Source organism: Equus przewalskii, chromosome 31, assembly GCF_037783145.1.
Source record: "Equus przewalskii isolate Varuska chromosome 31, EquPr2, whole genome shotgun sequence".
Lineage (NCBI taxonomy): Eukaryota > Metazoa > Chordata > Mammalia > Perissodactyla > Equidae > Equus > Equus przewalskii.
This window is the reverse complement of record NC_091861.1, coordinates 1,357,396-1,377,342: the sequence shown is the minus strand read 5'-3', so window position 1 is coordinate 1,377,342 and position 19,947 is coordinate 1,357,396. Positions and strand designations below refer to the sequence as shown.

At 39.4% G+C, this 19,947-nt stretch overlaps 1 protein-coding gene and 1 long non-coding RNA gene across 5 annotated transcripts in view; both read right to left on the bottom strand.

Moving 5' to 3' along the window:
- AKT3 (AKT serine/threonine kinase 3) overlaps window positions 1–19,947 on the bottom strand; it is a 326,388-nt gene that overhangs the window by 258,997 nt on the left and 47,444 nt on the right. The window lies entirely within an intron of this gene.
- LOC139080622 (uncharacterized) lies at window positions 4,575–8,919 on the bottom strand. Its single transcript, XR_011535267.1, has 3 exons — window positions 8,840–8,919; window positions 5,648–5,741; window positions 4,575–5,529 (listed from the first exon to the last, which is right to left on the bottom strand). It is a non-coding gene; the product is annotated as an uncharacterized lncRNA (long non-coding RNA).

Here is a 19,947-nt window from a genome sequence, read left to right as displayed (position 1 = left end):
CCTTCTTATTAAGTTGGGAACTTTCACTTAAAGGAAGCACTTCACAAGTTCTCTTTGGCGTATCCGAAATGCCAGCATCAGCACTCTAGCACTTTGGGGCCATTACTAAGTAAAATAAGGGTGACTTGAACACGAGCACTGCAATACCACAACCGTCAACCTGATAACCAGGACAGCTTCTAAGCAACTAATGGGTAGTAGCATATACAGCGTGGATTTGCTGGACAAAAGGATGATTCCGGGCAGGACAGAGCAGGACAGTGCGAGATTCCATCACACTACTCAGAACAGCCAGCAATTTAAAACTTAGGAATTGTTAATTTCTGGAATTTTCCATTTAATATTTTCAAACTGCAGGCAACAAATTGCAGAAAGCGAAACAACAGATAAGGGGGGACTACTGTATTTTAGCGGTGCTAAGTGCTAACGTCTCCTGATTCCACATCCAAACAAATGGCAAACAACAAAAGCCTGCACTGGCTTCCCTGAAGCCACGTAGAACACTCCTGAATCCTCCTTTCAGTTATCTCAGCTAACAGAATAATGGATGATCTAAACATAATCTCATCTAGTAAGGAACTGGATTTAAATTCCAGTTCCCACCCAGGTTGAAGTGAATGTTCAAGTCACTCAGGATGAGGGCAGCCCCAGGAAGAGCCAAGAACGTCCTGCTGGTAACCCTCAGTCTCTTCTCAGCAGCTACCCAGGATTTTGCCTACTGCTAAAGAAAAGAGCAGCTGCGAATGACAAAATCTTTAAGCTGAAAAAAACCTTAGAGACACCAGATGTCCTCTAGGAAGCTTTCCTTGACCTCTTCACAGAGACAAGCATTTCTTCCTCTGTTTTTAAACTCTATAGAAAACAGGAATGATGTTCTTATCTTTGTATTCCCAGAACCTATTTGAGGTCTGGCACAGAAGTTTGACTGGACTTTTCATTAATAACGTATTGTTTTAGAAAGATTAGTCTGACAACAATACAGCAAAGATTCAAAAGTTGGTAACCGTTGTGAAATTATCTGTATTGTGTCTAAGTGCACTGCTCTCAACTGGGGAGGAGGGAGAGTACCCACGCACGTTCAATAAATACTTGGGAAGGTCCTGCCATGTGTAAGGTTATACTAAAGGACACAAAAATCTGTACGACTGACACAGTCCCTACCATCATAGAGGGTACATTCCAGGGGAAAAAGTCATAATAAAAAAGAAAATAAATAGCAATTTTAGATTGCAAGGAGATCTTTGATGGAAATTTACAGGATACACTGCTAGAGACTCGATCGCTTTCATCAGATTCTCCAAGTGCTAAGATTACTTTACAGGATGTACTGCAAGGGAAAGACAAAGCCTGAAGGAGATATTGCAGGAGTACAGGTAAAGAGATTAGGAGTTGGATTCAATTCAATTAACATTTAACGAATATTACATCTCATGGGCTACAGTGCGAGCATGAATAAAACCCCAATCTTAGCCCCTGAAGAGCCCGAATTCTAACGAGAGAGCAACATACAAACAGATCAACTTGACAGTGGAGCACATGTGGGGCTCATGGAATCACAGAGAAGAGCTGACCTAAAAGTAGTGAGGAAGTTTCCTAAAGGAAGAAAATGCCTAGAATAGGCGAAAATAATGCAAATGCAAATAACTTCTAGAGTTTGAAGGAAAAATTAACAGGACAAGATAATAGCACGTGCACAGGAGGCTGATGGAAGAGGAAGATGTGACTATTTCTAGCCTAGTGATCTGAAGAAGAAATCCAGTGATCTGTCAATAGAAGAAAGCTGAAAGGGAATGAGTATTAATAAAAAAGAAGAGGGACTCAGTTTTAAAGATCTGAATTTATGATAACAATGGGATAACCATGGGAATGTTTATACATATTCAAGTAGAACATTAAAAAGAGGTTCTTTCACTCACCAGTAACAAATATTTGGGATTCACGTATACAGAGATACTGTCTCATGGCAGTCACAAGAACAGAACTAATTGTTTGCAGAGAGGGCAGAGGCTCAAGAATAGAGTAAGGGTGGGATATAGTCACATTTTTGTGGGCATCAAAAGAAAAAAGAACATACCAACACAGGAATGAACCAAGAAAGTCAAATGTCAGGGAAGCCAGGAGAAATGTGTGTTCACTAAGGAGTGGGAATCAATAATATGAAATGACACAGACACTCCTAGAAGTTAGAACGGCAAAGGTCACTGAATATGATAAAGGGGAATAATTACTGGCTGGAGAGAAGAGTTTTATCATGCAGAAGTCCCAGTTCATCACAGTTAATCACAACGAGGAGCATAAAGCTATATACATGAACCACATTTTCATAACATCAATTTTATTATTTTATAAGCATAGCCAATATTTATTAGAAAAAATAAATTGTAAGCAAATAAAAAACTGTATAAAAGAGAGTATTCATTTTCAATAATAGTAACTTTTTAAATAATTTGTTTTCAGACGAAAAAAATTTCCAAGTCAAAAAAATATTCAATGACACAAGTTTAAAAAAACAGAATTCTTGTCATTTAGAGACAAATGAAACCTATGTATGAAATGATGCAACACCTGAGATTTGCTTCTGAATAACCCAGGAGGTAAAGGAATAGGTGGATAAACAATAAAATAAGATTGGCCATGAGTTGAAAATGTCTGAAGCTACTGTTAATTACATGAGTGTTGATCATACTTTTCTCTACTTTTGTACGTTTGAAATTTCTTCTTAATAAAACATTTTATTACCTAAGAGCAAAAAGAAATAAATATCTGTATTTATCCTAATTCCATAGTAAATAATCCTTACAAGGATCTGAAATTAACCTCAAACTGTCAAAAGGAATGAAAATAAAATTTCTATAGGAAGAAAGGTTGGAAATTTGGCTTATAAAATATGATAGATAGAGGGGAGGAAAAAACCCTAGCATAAGCAAATTCAAGGATACAGCTCCGGTTTTGTAAAAATTTAAAATTATAAAATGTCATAAGACTAAAATTTTAAAATATTCAGAATCAAATCATGAAAAATAAATGGTTTGTTTTCCCCAGAAGAAGCTGAGATACGTAAGTATTTTTCATAATAAACATTATAGGATAGTTTGTGACCCTCTTACACAGTGACAGAGGTAGGAGCTTACACCTGTTAGGGCTGAAATTCACTGTATGCTGTTAATTCCATCTGAGACATTCTTCCCTGTTTCCTCATTTCCAGTACTCTCAGTCTCTTCACCTAATAACTTCAATTCATTCTTCAGGGCTCTGTTTAAATACTTAAAAATTACTTATTCCAGGAGTGTGACCCCAAGTCCACAGAGCAGGAGAGAACGCCATGCTGTATCCTCCCACAGAACCTGTTTCTATCCCTCTCATGTAAACGGTTCGTTTTAGCACCATGAAGGAAAGGGCCACATCTTTTAAAAAAATTTTTTATTAAGATATAATTCACATCATAAAAATCACCATTTTAAAGTATACAATTTGTGGTTTTTAACATATTTACAAGGTTGTGCAACCATCACCAACATCTAATTCCAGAACTTTTCATCACCTCAAAAAGAAACCCTAAGCCATTAGTGGTCACTCCCATCCCCTGGCAGCCACTGAACTGCCTTCTGTCTCTATGGTCGTGCCTGTACTGGACACTTCACACAAATGGAGTCATACAATGTGTGGCCTTCTCTGCCTGACTTTTTCACTTAGCATAAGGTTTCAAGATATACCCATGTTGTAGCATGTATCTGTACTACTTCATTTCTTTTCTGGCTGAATAAAATTCCATTTTATGGATTATACCATATTTTGTTTGTCTATGCAACAGCTTTTGCACATCCAGGTTATTTTCACTTTTGGGCTATTATGACTATATTACTATACAAGTTTTGTATAAACATGATGTCAATTCTCTTAGGTGTATACCTGGGTATGGCACTGCTGGGTCATATGCTAATTCTATATTTAAGTTTTTGAGGGACTACCCAACTGTTTTCCAAAGTAGCCGCACCATTTTATAATCCCACCAGCAGTGTATGAGGGTTCCAGTGTCTTTGTATCCTCACCAAAACTTTTTATTATCTGTCTTTTTGATTACAGCCACCCTAATGAGCGTGAAGTGATATCTCATGTGATTTTGATTTGTATTTCTCTAATGGCTAATGATGTTGAGCATCTTTTCATGTATTGTTGGCCATATGTGAAATGTCAATTCAGATCCTTTGTCCATTTTTTATTTTGGCTGTCTTCTTACTGTTGAGTTATACAAGTTCTTGACACATTCTGGGTACTAGATGTTTACCAGATATATGATTTGCAAATTTTTTTTCCCATTCTTGGGTCCTCTTTTCACTTTCTTAATAGTGTCCTTGACACATAAAAGTTTTTAACTTTGATGAAGTGCAATTTATCAATTTTCATTGGTTGCTTGTGCTTTCGATGCCCAATCTAAAACACCATTGCCCAATTCAAGGTCAGAAAGATTTACTCATTTTCTTCTAATAGTTGTATAGTTTTGGCTCTTATGGTTTTAGGTCTTTGATCCACTTTGAGTTATCTTTTTTTATTTATTTATTTATTTTTTTTTTTTTGCTGAGGAAGACTGGCCCTGAGCTAACATCTGTGCCCATCTTTCTCTATTTTATATGTGTGATGCCTGCCACAGCACAGCTTGATGAGCAGTGCATAGGTCCGCGCCTGGGATCCAAACTGGTGAACCCTGGGCCACTGAAGCAGAACAGACAAACTTAACCACTACGCCACTGGGCTGGCCCCTTGAGTTATTTTTTGTATAATGTGAGGCAGAGGTCCAAATTCATTATTTTGCATATGGAAATCCAACTGTCCCAGCATCATTTGTTGAAGACTATCCTTCCCCATTGAACGGTATTGCCACCCTTGTCAAAAATTGATTGACCAGAGATGTATGGGTTATTTCTGGACTCTTAACTCTCTTCCTTTGACATATATGTCTATCCTCCATGTCTCTTTTTGACTGCACCTAGCACAGGGCCTGAAATGTGGGAAGCACTCACTATAGACTTGGTAGTTGAATAAAAAATAAATGATAATAATAAAATGATACAAGTTTTGAGCTAAGCAACACCTTCCAGAGCATTATCCTATTCCATTATTTACAAAGCAAGTTTGCAAAATCAATAAGTTACAGGGATGTAACATACAGCATAGGGAACACAGTCAACAATAGTGTAATAACTTTGTAAAGTGACAGATGGTAACCAGACTTACTGTGATGATTATTTCATAGTGTCTATAAATCTCGAATCACTATGATACACACCTGAAACTAACAGGATATTGCATGTCAGTTATACTTCAATAAAAAGAATAAAAATGGAAATAAAACATAAAAAGCAAGAAATTGAGGCCTAAGAAAGGCTAACTAACTAGCTCAAAGGCAGAAGACATATTAGAGGCAGCGGCAGGACCAGCATTCGGCTCTCCTAACTTCTGATGCAGGGCTCTTCCCACAGCATCAGGTGGCTTCTCCAGCAAACCGAACTGCTTTAACATCTGCCCATGTACCTGTGAGAACCAGCGTGAACATGAAAGGCAGAGATAAGCACGTATATGAATACATGACCAGAGGGGAACTCTTCATTAGTAAAAAGCTTACAACCAAATGAGCCAGAAAATAATATACCGCCAAATGCAATGTTTCCCTCCAGACAACTGTCCTCTAACTTCATTTTTAGCTGGAAAACACAGCGAGTCACTCTTTCCGTCCTCAGATTACTCTAAATAGAAGAACACCATTTGTGAGACAGTAAAAATGATAAAGCAATCAGGCGCCTGGTTCTGTTACCCTCCTATCTTCACCATTTCCCACCACCATTGCGATCCTTTACGCATTACTACGTGTTGTACAGAATGCAGAAAGAGAGCAATCAACACTAATTTGACTTTCCTTTACCACCCAGAAATCAGTCTGCTTGCTTCCAAAACCCAAGAAATTTAAGAGCTAGAAAGCAGAAAAATAAAGGGAATCAAATGAGCAGCTACCAGAAAAGCCTTCTAAAAGATATATGCGGGGAAAAGAATACGCATGACTATGTATGATTTAGGGGAAAAGGAAAGAGGCTAAGTGTTCAAGCGTAATACCGCATTTGTGTGTGCATGTGAGGGAAAGGCTGTCTGCACAAACGCCGTGTATGCAGCATGTATAAGCAGCCCAGGAACTTTCCTGTAGTCGGGAATACATTCAAGCTTCAGTGTCTCTCTGAACCTTTCCCCGAGTCCTCTGAGCACAGTTGACCATTCTTTTCCCAGTGCCCCACTCTTCCTTCTACACGCTCCGTGACTATAATTATTATCGCGTATTCTAATAGTTCTCTCACATGTGTGTCTCCCTTCTACACTGTCCTCTCATTGAGGGCAGAAACCACGTGTTTCCTGTGTTGTGCTCAGTGTAAAATCTAGCACAGCCCTGCACAGAGCACTTTATAACTCTTTGTAGAGTGAACAATTTCAAACTGTTTGTTAACACTGAACACATCTGTTCAAAAGTGTCAGTAATGAGAAATTTATTAGTTCTTGCTATGATAATTCCAAAACATTAGAATTCACACATAATTCATCAATAATTTCTTATTCTAAGGACAAACTTCAGAGTTGGCCAATCTGCTAAAAAACAGACAAACCTAAGTCAGTAAGTTTGGAACTGAACGTTGCAGTTGTGGGCCATCTCTGCTCAGAAGGCCCCAAACACAACAAAGGTTCGACGAAGACTAATGCCCCACAAGCAGCATGGTCTATGCAGTGACTTGCAAGGAACGGGGGACTCACATCTGTAGAAACACATAAAAGACTGCTGAGGGTAAGACACTGCACATTCACCAAGATGAAGCAGAGTAAAACCAAAGAATACAATGACTGCACAATACTGGTCTAGTGGCACAGGCAAAGCTCTGGAGTCTGAAAGTCTTGATTTTAAGATGTGCCTCCTCTGTGACCTCTTTAGGAAGGTCACTTCATCTCTATGTGCTTCTTTCAGTTCCTCTTTTGTAAAGTGTGAATAGGAATGTCGATCTCAGGGCCAGCCTGGTGAGGTAGTAGTTAAGTTCGTGCACTCTGCTTCGCTGGCCTGAGGTTCACGAGTTCAGATCCCAGACATGGACCTACACACCACTCATCAAGCCACACTGTGGCAGTACAAAATAGAGGAAGACTGGCACAGATGTTAGCTCAGCGACAATCTTCCTCAAGCAAAAAGAGGAGGATTGGCACAGATGTTAGCTCAGGGCCAGTCTTCTTCACCAAAAAAAAAAAAAAAAAAAAAAAATGCCGATCTCCTAAGCTCTCTGTGATGGTCAAATGAGATGCTGCAGAACAAGGACCATTAGGCAAACCCAGACACTAGCCTCTAACAGGCCTAGAACCATGTTAATTCTCTTCCTACCTAGCAGAAGGTTCTGACTTAAGGGGCAGAGTCACAAAGCTCTCTTCTCTAAAAATGTCTGAAGTTTTACCATAGGAAATTCTGTTTGAATTTTCAAAAGCCCCAATAAAATGTAAAATAACCTGGCATGTAGTATGTCTAGTGATCTTTCTAAAATGACCTGCCAAGGCCCAAAAGTACTGGGATCTTTTTTGATACTGATCCAACAGGGAAAGGCCCACGGAGGGCAACGACCTGATGAAGAGGCTGCATGAACAAGATAAAAAGCAGTGAAAGGGCGCTAGAGACACACTTGTTCTACTTTACAATATTCCTTACAATCAGTCTCATCTAACTACATACCTCTACTTACACTCACAGAAAGTTCAAAAACTCATCATAAAGCAGTACACCAATTTACGTTACTTTTACACAAAGAAATCTAAACATCTGCCACAGATAGAGACCCACAAACTGCTCCTTTTTATATGGTTCCACTTTTACAGGCTCCATTGCTTTCATGACTTCAATCTACTGCCTTTTTTTCTTTGTTTATATCACTGTTGCAATACTGAATTTATCGTATAAAATCACAGCTTTGAGTTTATATAATATATACCACAATAAAGTTGATCTTGGGCACAGATCCTTTTTCTTCTGAATGAAAATATTTGCCACTTGATTATTTTATGTTAGTATCCATTAGAGACCATCTCCCTACAAGGTTTCTTATTTTCTTTCTCTCAAATTTGATTGCAGTGGTTCCAGAAGCATATTTGTCTGCTTATCACAACTAAAATAGCATCTATTAAGTGTTGAAATTTTTTCTGTTGTTTTCTTAGGGGTTTTTTTTTGAGGAAGATTAGCCCTGAACTAACATCTGTGGCTAATCCTCCTCTTTTTGCTGAAGAAGCCTGGCCCTTAGCTAACATCGTACCCGTCTTCCTCTACTTTATATGTGGGACACCTACCACAGCATGGCGTGCCAAGCGGTGCCAGGTCTGCACCTGGGATCTGACCCAGCAAACCCTGGGCCGCAGAACGGAGCACACAAACCTAACTACTGCGCCACCGGGCCGGCCCCTGAAATTTTTATTATAAAATGAAAAAGAAAAGCCCCAAACCACAACTTAAAGATTGTATCTCTGACCACTAGAACCAAATAAAAGGTATACTCTAAGATAAACTACTTGTTCTGCGTTTCCTCAAACTGCCAACTGTGTGCCAGGTCACTGTGTGAATTTTGATAAAATCACAGCACAGGTGGCATGATGGCTATGCCACAGAAATGATCAACAAAATTTACATAAAGAAAAAACTCAACCATTACATTTTCTTTATAGACCGCATCAACACAATGTAATGACCAAACTTACACTTCAAATTCTATTCCTATTATCAGGGAGCAACCACTACCACGTTTGCCCCAAGTTCCAGCCCAGATTCTCGGTAACTCACCCGCCCATAATCCTGTGCCTCCTCTCCGCCTGTGGGCTTCACCAGAGAGGACTCCATGAAGTAAATGTGGAGACAGTTACTGCCAAAAGCGAATGAGTGAGAGATGCTTAATAGTTCTAGAAAGGATAATATATTAAATCCTTGATTCACTAACTTAGAGGGAGAAAGTCTCAATTCAAAAGCTAGAGGGTAGGAACAGGTTATACTCCAATTTGAAAATATCAAAATATGTCTAAGATTCAAAATGCTTGAAAAAGAACTTTTCAAAACCCAGCAAAATAAATTTAGCATTGTTTGTTGATAAAGATGTAAATGGTACTTCTGCTCTCCTGGGCTCACAGAAAAAACTCAACCTGATCAACGAAACTAGAAAAAAGAAAATAAAGATTTGAATAAAAACAAATTAAGATCTGCATTTTAGAGGTCATATACATATATCCAGCGTAAAGGTTCTCTTTTCTTCTACTCTAAGCATATTTATGGCTCATCTGTAAACCTGACATTCCCATCTTTCTCCACCCCTCGACAGAATGCAGAAAGCATCTCTCATCAATATGCCTGCAATCCTGTTCCTCCTTCTACATTCCCCTTCTTAATTAATGTCATCTCATATTCTCCATCAATGAAAAGCAAAACCACCAAATCATTTCTAATTTTCCTCCATTACTCCATATGCAAAATTTATGCCAAGTCAAAATAACGATAATGATGACAATAATAGGTTAAATAAACACAGCACTTTCAAAGTTAGAGGCATATGTAAATGTTTTCCATAAATTATTTAATTCTCATAACCACTGTATAAGATAGTGTTATGGACTGAATGTCTGTGGCTCCCAAAATTCTTGTGTTGAAGCCCTGACCCCCAGTGTGATGGTATTTAAAGATGAGGCCTTTGGAAGGTAATTAGGTTTCGATGGGGTCACAAGGGTGATGCCCTCATGATGGAATTCATGTCCTTCTAAGAAGAGACACCAGAGAGCTTGCTGTGTCTCTCTCCACCATGTGAGGACACAACGAGAAGGTGCTGTCTGAAGGCCAGGAAGAAAGTCCTCCCCAGAACCCAGCCTGCTGGCACCAAGCTCCGAGTCCAGCCTCCAGGACTGTGAGAAATACCCTCTGCTGTTTAAGCCGCCCAGTCTATGGTATTTTGTTATGGCGGCCCAAACTGACTAATTCCCCATTTCAGAGATGAGAAAATTATGGCTTCAAGGGGCTAAATAACTTCTCTACAGTGGACCCAGGTTAAAGTGGTAGAGCAAGCATTTAAACCTGGCTTTTAACCAATACTGTTGCACTGATGTCTCTACATTACTGAGTGCCTAATATGCATCACCCACTATGCTAAGTGCAAGAGATCAAAATAAGGTGGCCCTTAAGGAACTCATACATCTATTCCCATATCACAAACATAGAGACTGCCAAAGTATGAAGTCCTCGAGGTGTGGTACCAAGAGATGTTTACTGAAATAAACAGAAAAAGCATCAAACAATAACATAATGTGATAAGTGTTACATGAGCAGGTCAAATAAAGTAACACAGTAGTTTCCAGAAGGAAGCAATTGATTTTGGGGTGATAAGACAATACTGTAAGATCGGTAGGGTAGGAAAACAGTTATAAAAGAATAAATGAAATGCAGTCAGAACAGGGCACAATTAATTAGACTTGGAGGAAATTTATCAGGGATAAATAGAAGTAGACATCTGGAATCTCACCGTTGAAATGAGAGAGAATTCTAGGTTGAAAGAACTGTATGAACAAAAACATAGAACTTGAAACGTGGTTAGCTGTTCCTTTTCTGATCCTATATTCAACACTGTAGTTTACAGTATAAAATATCTTAACAGGTGTCCCTGTCTCTCATCTCTTCCTTTCTCAAACCACCCTACACAAAGCATAGAAGTAATCATCCTAAAACACAGATTGGATTGATTCCTCGTTCAAAAGCATTCAATAGTCCTACTCTGCCTACAAGATACTATTTAAATTCCTTAGACTAGAATGCTAGGCCTCTCACAATCTGTCCCTGTTTTTCCTTTCCTTCCCGATTTCACCTTGAGTCATGATTCCTGTGTGCTGAAGCTACACCAAATTATCTGTGCTCCCAACAGGCCCTGTTAAAATGTCTCCATCTGGACTCTAGCCCATCTTCAAGACCCATGTAAAGACTCCCTTTGGAAGTATAACTTTGCCTATTATCTCACTTACTGCAACTGTCTTACGTTAGTTATCTTCCTGCATGTCCGTCTCCATTAAAAATTATAGGCTATGTGAGGGATACCCCCTACCCTACTGGCACAGATATTAAGAAAATATTTCAAGCAAATCTTTGCGTGTCTATGTCTAAGTACTATAAAGGAGCTGCTCATTACAATGCAATCTGAGAGCTACAATGGACAAATACAGAGAAGATTAGGAGACAATCACCTAACTCAGCCCACAGAGACACAGGATGGCTTCCCAGAGAAGATGACAAACTGATTCTTAAATGAATATAAAGAAGACAAAGGTAAAATACAAACACGAAACAGTGCCATGTGTGGGAAGGATTACGAGAAATCCCATGTTGCTAGAATGTAAAGCACAGAGCCAGAGCTGGCGAGCAGGAACCTAGAGAGACGGAAGGCTTCATCAAGCGCGTGAAGGGACATTGTGCCGTAGGCCAGTGGCCTAGAACCAACACTACAGACCCACGCTGTGTCAAAACTAGGTTTAAGCTACACTGGACGACACTTTAAAAACTGAATTAAACAGGTCACATGTCCAAAATCAATCAGATTACAAATGTACACAGCAGAATCCCATTGCACCCATCTGTGACGCGTGCGGTTCGTACCCTGCTTGCTGGGGTGCAGTTTAGCTGCTTCTCTTTCCTCCCAGAGCTCCTTGATGCCAATATAAGCAATGACTATATAATCTTATTTCCTCTCTTTTACACAAAACGTAATCTACATTATGTTCTACACTTGCTCTTTTTCTTTTTAACTGCAGTGATTTTTTCACGATTTTCCATATACGTTCGTGCAGAGCATCGATTACCCCACTTCTCCTCACCTCCAATCATCCATCTCCACACTTGAGACCACCCTGCCCTTCATCCCATAAATTTTGCCCCAAGCCCCGGATTGGGGAGACAGATCTGAGAGTTTTTGCCTCCTGTCTCCTTGTTGGTCAATCTCACAATAAAGCTTTTTTCTTTTCTCAAAAGCTGATGCCATAATAATTGGATTTTTATGTGCTTTGGGCAGAGAACCCATCATGTGTGATAACAGAACCAGTGTAGACCCCCCACCAGCAATGTCTGAGCAGTAACAGCGCCTGGTCCCTGAGAGCAAGGGTGGAATCCTAGGAAACTCTAGCCTTTAAAAACCTAATCAAGGAAGAAGAATCCAGAAGAATGAGACAAACAAAGAGATCAAGGAAAAACAGGAATGATGGGATTCTAGAGGACAAGCAAGAAAAGATGATTGCACACTGGTGTCAAATATATAGCAGAGAGATCTAATAAGATAAATAATTAACTAAAATACAAAACAAATAAGTACAGCAGTATGGTACTCATGCAAAAACAGAATGGATCAGGATAGCATTTAAGAAAAACAGACAGGGCCAGCCCGGTGGCACAGTGGTTAAGTTCGCACGTTCCACTTTGGCGGACCGGGCTTTGCCGGTTTGGATCCCGGGTGCAGACATGGCACCACTTGCAAAGCCATGCTGTGGTAGGCGTCCCAAGTATAAAGCAGAGGAAGACGGGCACGATGTTAGCTCAGGGCCAGTCTTCCTCCCCAAAAAAAGAGGAGGATTGGCAGCAGATGTTAGCTCAGGGCTAATCTTCCTCAAAAAAATAAATTAATTAAATAAAAAAACATACAGTAATAAGGAATAAAGGTAATTACGAAATGAAAGAAAAGACTCTTCTCCACTAAAGGGAACCAGAGCTCCCTGGAGAAGCAGCTGACGCCAGAGCCAGGAAAGGGAAAGTGTATGATGAGCTCGGCACGTCCTATTGCGTCAAAACGTCAGAAAGTCTGCACAAATTGACAGGAACGTGTCAAAGAATAGAGGAGTTAGCTGGAAGGGGCTTTCATGGGCCAAGTCTAGGAGAATTCAAGCATTTCAAAATTGATAATGATAGTAAAAGATTATAATCCGTTGAATAAAATAGAATTCATAAGGGAGGAAGAAATTTCCCTACATACATTTCTCTGTAGAAATTTTTCTATATAAATACTCCTTTAAATTACAATTAAATACAATTAAAATGAAAAAGGAGCAACAGAATTAGAAAATCACCATAAATCATTAGTAACTGATTCCAACAAGAATCATAGATGAAATGCTGAAATCGGTGAGCCAAAGTCTGAAGAGAAACCAGATATTTATATAGTCACAAAGTATCACATCACAAGATTCTTATTACAAAGGGAAAAATAGTAACTTTACAGTGAAGAAGAAATTTGGTAGGCACCACTGCAACCAGTGACCAAAGTTCACATCACCAGGACTGGGAGAAATCAACGTTCTGTGCCTCCTGATTAAAGGGGACTAAAGAGACATGACAAGTGAAGTTTCTCTGCATGACGAGACATCTGGATGCCACATAATGGAACTCACACAATGCCAAGACTGTGGGAGGGGGACGTGATAAAGGTTATTATTGGCAATATCCAGATAATCGTATTGTATCAAGATTAATTGCTTGATTTTGATAACTATAATTATGTAAGATAATGTCCTTGTTTAGGAAACACACTTAAGTATGCAAGGGTAAATTAAAAAGGGGCATCATGTCTCACGTTTACTCTCAAATGGTTCAGAAAAATCTACATATTTGAACATAAACATATAAGTATCTTTAAATATATTAAAAATGTCTTTATATAAATACAAAGATATTTAAAATATCATATATAGAGAGAAGGAGAGAGGGACACAGCAAGTGGACAGAGAGCAAAGGAGGGGGAGGGAGACACATTTCCACACCAATGTGGGAAAATGTGCTCATTTGAGGAATGGGCATATGGACTTCTTTGTAATTATTGTAACTTTTCTGCAGATTTGAAGCTATGTCAAGATAAAGACTTGCAGTAGATCTGGAATCAGAAACCAGACTGATGCTGACTCCAGTTTGCACTCTTCAACATGCCACTGAATGAATCCTTCCATTGAGTGAAAAATTTAAGGCGCAAAATTGTCTCTCTCTATAGATGACTACTGTTTTTTTTTTTCCTTTTCTTTCTTTTTTGTTTTTTGAGGAAGATTAGCCCTGAGCTAACTACTGACAGTCCTCCTCTTTTTTTGCTGAGGAAGCCTGGCCCTGAGCTAACATTCACGCCCATCTTCCTCTACTTTATATGTGGGACGCCTACCACAGCATGGTGTGCCAAGAGGTGCCATGTCTGCACCAGGATCTGAACCGGTGAACCCCTGGCCGCCAAGAAGCGGAACGTGCAAACTTAACTGCTGCACCACCAGGCCGGCCCCTAGATGACTACTGTTTTAAAAAGTAAAAAACAAAATAAACTTACGCCTAAGGAAAAAAAACACTATGGGCAACTATACCAAAACAGTTCTTTTTCATTGTAGAGTAATGCACAATTTTTTAAAAATCCAAATAATACAGTTAAAGTCTCCTCTCTTACACACTTCCACACTCTTGGGTAACTACTCTTAATAAATCTAGATAGCCTCCTAAAATGTTTTAAATACATATTTTTTTTCTTTATAATATATATAATTTTCTTTATAAACATAATACCACATTATATAACCTATTCTTTCACTTTACATTTTTTATTCAACATTACGCCTTAGACATAGTTAATATATAATACTCTTCTTTTCAGTGGTTGCTTAAAATTCCACAGTATGGAGACACTTATTTAACCACTCACCTTTTGGTGGGTACTTAAGCTTGTCTCCAGCTTTTCTCTTTGCACGGACAATGCTATGTGAGTGGGGAAATGCTGGTTCAGTTTTGTTTTACTTCACATTTTCCTCATCTTTTCATGTGTTCTCAGCTATCTGTACACCCTCTTGTCAGTCCCTGTTCATATTCTTTGTCCACTTTGTTACTGGGTCGTTGCTTTTTCTTAATGATTTATGGAAGTACACTGTATAATAAGAACGTTAATCCTTATTTTTTCCCATATATGATGCCTTTTGTTATAGAGATTTAATTTTTAGAAAATCAAATCTTTAAGGATTCCCAATGTTACAATAATGGTGACGTTTGAGTGATGGGATTATGGATGCCTTTTTCAAAAGTTTTTTTTACTTATCTGTATTTCACAAATTTTTACTAAGCACCTATTACTTTTTTAATTAAAAAAATTATGTTCCTTAAGAAAAATCCCAATAGGATATTTCATGGAACCTGGAAAATTGATTCTAAAAATCAAATGAATTTATTTAACAATTTCTCTCTTAATGGCCTTTTGGAGACAAGAAGAGCCAAGCGAACCACGAAGAACAACAAAAAGAGTTTGAGACTTGTCTTAGAGAAATCCACACTTGTTGTAAAGTGGAACGGGCATAGGAAGAGGAAATAGGCTGACGGAGAACAGATCTGAGAAAGAGACCACAGACAGACAGAACAACGATAACAGATTATTCAGTAAATGGGATTGGGACAATTATACACACCTTTGGAAGGATAAGAAGACTAGATTCCCTTCACAACACCATAAACCCAAACACAAAACAACCTAACAACCTCAAGGTGGATTAAAGACCTAAATGTGGAAGAACTTTTAGGTGTCTTATTACAAAATTGAAGACACTCTGGTAGCTAGCCCAAGATCACCTCCAGTGATCCTCACACACTGTGCTGGAGCCCCAGTATTTTCTCCTCCGACAATGAGGAGAGCTGACAGCCAGCCTGTGACTTCAAAGGCTAGATCATAAAAGGCATTAGTTTCCACCTCGTTCTCTTGGTCCACTCACGCACTCTGGAGAAGCCAGCCTCCATATTATGAGGACACTTGGATGGGATTAGTGAAGGACTGTATGGAGAGGAACTCAGGCCTCCTGGCAGCAGCCTGTACCAATGATACCAGCTCAACACAAGGCTCACATAGGGGAAGCCATATCATAGAGAAGAAACCATACTGTAACTCTGAATGACCTCTGATTAACTAACCCAACTGGATATGCGCCCTCCAGGAGATACACACACCCTGTAGATTTTAAGGTCCCTCTCAGCTGCTATAAGTCGATAACTTTGTGCTTTTGAGTTCCTTAGGAATGTGATGACCCCCCGGGCAGAGAGTCTATGCTGACAGCCATCATCAATGACAACTGAAAGATCTGGGTATGGGGCAGTTGCTCCCTCTCTGCATATCCAGTAAAACAAAAGATTACCTGAACTAAGACCAGATGTCAGGCCCCACCCAGAGATCAGATGGATGCCCCCACCGGGAGACCAGATACCTCCCCAACCCGGAGACCAGCCCCCTATACAACTGGCCTGTAGTCTTTGTTCTGTAAGATGGTTTTTTCAGACATTAGTCGGCCATCTTCCCCCTTGTTGGCAAGCTGTAATAAAACCCTTTCTCTCCTACCATCTTGCCTCTTGACTATTGGCATGTCTTGCAGCGGGCACATGACCCCCCGCTTGGGCAGTAACACCAACTCGCCAGCCATGGAGTGGGCTATCTTTAAAAACCAGTCCCCCAGCCCAAGTTAAACCTTCCACTGACTGCAACCCTAACTGACATCTTGACTACAACCTCATCAGAGACTGAGATGAGAACCACGCAGCCACACTGCTCCCAGAAATGGAGGGATATAATAAACGCTTATGTTTGTTTTAAGTAAATAGGCTTTGGTGGTAATTTGTTATGCAGCAATTGATAACTAATAAGAAGATTATCCTTACAACCTCAATGTGGGGAAGGAGGTTCTTAAATATGATTCCAGAAGCAAAACTATAAAGAAAAAGCTCGATAAATGTATCTATATTAAAATGAAAAATTTTGGTACAATGAAAGGCAATACAAATACAAGGAAAAAGACAAGCCACAAACTGAAAGAAGATATTTGCAATTCAAATAACCAATGATTAATATCAATACTTGATGGACTCCTACAAATCAATAAGGAAAGGATAAATCACCCAATACAACAAAGGAGGTGGGGACAAAGGATAGAAAAAGTAATTTACGAAAGAAATTAAATAGAAATAAACATATAAAAATTCAAAACTCCACCAGTAACCAGAGAAATGCAAATTTCAAACACTAAATATCTTTTCTCACACATTAGAAGGACAAAACTTCTATTTGATAAAACAAAGTGATGGCAAGGGCGTGGCGACATGACGATGACAGCTCATAACTGCTGTCAGACGTAAACTGGTGACAACCACTTCAAAAAATACACAAAATCTGGCAAAGGCAAAGGATGAGCATATCCTATGACCTGGCAACATTCTACCTGCAATATTACATGCCCTAGGAAGATTTCCACATCTACACGTGGGGTATGTACAAAAACATTCTTTGCACTGTTTGTAAAAGGGAAAAAACTGGTAACCAGTTAAAGCCCCTCAACAGAAGAAGAGTTAAATAAAATGAGGCTTATCCAAGCAAAACCACACAGCAGTGAAGACGAAGAAATCAGAATTCCAGGTATAAATACCTCATAAAAACAGAATGTTGAAAAGAAATTGCAGGATGGTACCATTTATATTAAGTTCAAAAACATACCAGTTCTATTGTTAATATATGCATTTACACATAAGAGAAATTTTACAATATAAATGCATGAGAATGATCAATACTGAACTAGGTGCACCTCTGGACAAGCAGGGTAAAAGGAGCGGGAGTAATATTAGCGAGGGATACATCAGCTTCAAGTGTATCTGTAATGTTTAATCAATAAAAGAAGGATCTGATACTAAAACACAACAAAGCTAAGAGATGAGTACTTGAGTGCTCATTTTATTATTCTTTATACTTGTCTGTTTGCTTGAATATTCGAAAACAAAATATTTTTACCCGAAATACAATTTTAAGCAATATTTGTAGCAGAAAAGAGCAAAAGAGAGTTCATGCAAATTAATGACAACCCAGCACCTCATTCTGTGAATACACAAAACACATGCAAAAAAACTAACAAATAAGAAACTGTACTAGCAAATAAATACATGGCAAAATGTCTAAGCTCAAGCTCATTAGTACCTTTTCATCCAACAAGTATCCATGAGTGCCTGATAAGGTCCAGGCACTATCTTAGGATCTGGGATACAGCAGTGAACAACACAGCTCTCACAACACGGTGAGGAGAGAAGCGTATCTTCTAAAAGGTGGAGGCAGTCAAAAAAAATACAAAAAACAAGAAGTCAGATGTTGGTAAAAGCTATGAAAATAAAACAGGTGATGTGGCAGAGATAAAGGAGGAAGAAAAGGATACTTTGGGTGCTCAAAGACTCTGACAAGACACCTGTCCTGAGAAGCAAATAACGAAAAGTCCTTTGAAAGCTGAGAAAAGAGTATAATAGGCAAGTACATAAGGCCTGACACGAGCACAAACACGATGCATCTGAGGAAGGAAAAGATGCTGACATGTGGACTGCAATGAGCGCAGGGCTAGCAGGAGAGGGAAGGCTGAGGAGCAGCAAGAGGAAATCCAGGGGTGAACCCAGGCATTACCGGAGCTTGAGGCTTACGCAGTTGGGGAAAGGGCTCTTCAAGAAAAGGAACACAAAACTATGAAAACAAAATTAGGTTCTAAATTGAATATTTATTTAGAATGAGATCTGAAACTCTATCAAATCACAAATTTTTTGAAGTTGTCAACCACATCAAAAAATCCTAAATAACATATTTTTAATAACTCCCTGGCACACTTTTATATTAATTTTTCCTACATATCTTGGCTGTGTAGTACTTGATTGCCTCTTCATATGACAATGATTTTGTAATATTATTTTCCATAGAGAAACCACAGAGAATAGCTCAGTCTTTCATCTAGAACAGAGGGTGAAAATTTGTTTTTTATTACTGATAGTTTAGAAAAGTTTCCTTCAGCTTCACAAAGGACTATTAGTGACATCACATAAATATTTTAAATTATCAAATTTTTGAAAACCACTTTTACGTTTCTTTCCCATAAGAATTGTAAGATTAGAAGAATGCTCAACAAACTTGCAAATGGTCAATCTTGGTTTCTCCTCCATCCCCACGTTCTTCCAGCAGCTGGTGCCTTAGGACAAGTTCCGATGGCCACTCAGCCCCTGGCCCTACATCCTCCTGTGAGAGCGCCAGCTGAGGCACTCTTAGCCTGAGTCAGCTGCAGAAACCGAACTATGCGTGAAAGAGACCGCAAACCACATGAATGCACCCCACACCTCTCTCCCAGGGATTCCAAGATTGCCTGTGTCCACTCCAACGTAACCTGAAGGGATGGTGAAGGGGTTCAGAACGAGCCTCGCCCAAATGTGCCACTTTGACATGTGGGTTATTTTGAGGTGAAAGCAGTCAAGACCCAGCAGTCTCAAGCACCACTTGCACCTCTCCCGTAGCAGCTACAAGAACTCAGGTAGGGCCTTGCTCAGAGAGCGCTCTCACCAGAGATGATTCTATCTGAATGACCTCCAGTTGAAAAGAGAAGTAATCATTTCTCAACTTACAGGTTTATTATTAAAAAGTATAGAAGCTATATTAATGCAGGAAAGAACAGGAATCTTCAGTCAGGACACTTGGTCACTGAGTGTTCGGTGACAACCATTTTAGGAACGGAGGCACAGTTTCCAGCTGTGAGCCCCAATCCTGACAGCCTGGTCTTCCCATGGGTTCAGGGGGACCAATGTCCTTAATAAATCTCCTTTCTGCTTATTGGCAAAATTTAACCAGTAAGAGTCTTTACAAACAATTAAGAACTCTGAATCTATAAGTAGGCAATAAGCAAATAATAGTAAACCAGTCAATCATGGACCCTGAAGTTCTTACAAGCAGTGGGGTGGAGATGGCAGAACTGACTGGGAGCTGCTGAACCGGAAGTGCTGGAGGGGGGTGTTCCTCAGCCTGCAGCTCAGCACAGGTCTCCCGTTGTGCCCTTCGACGCAGGCTTTGGGGAGGTGTGAGGAGAGGAGCCAGCTTCTCA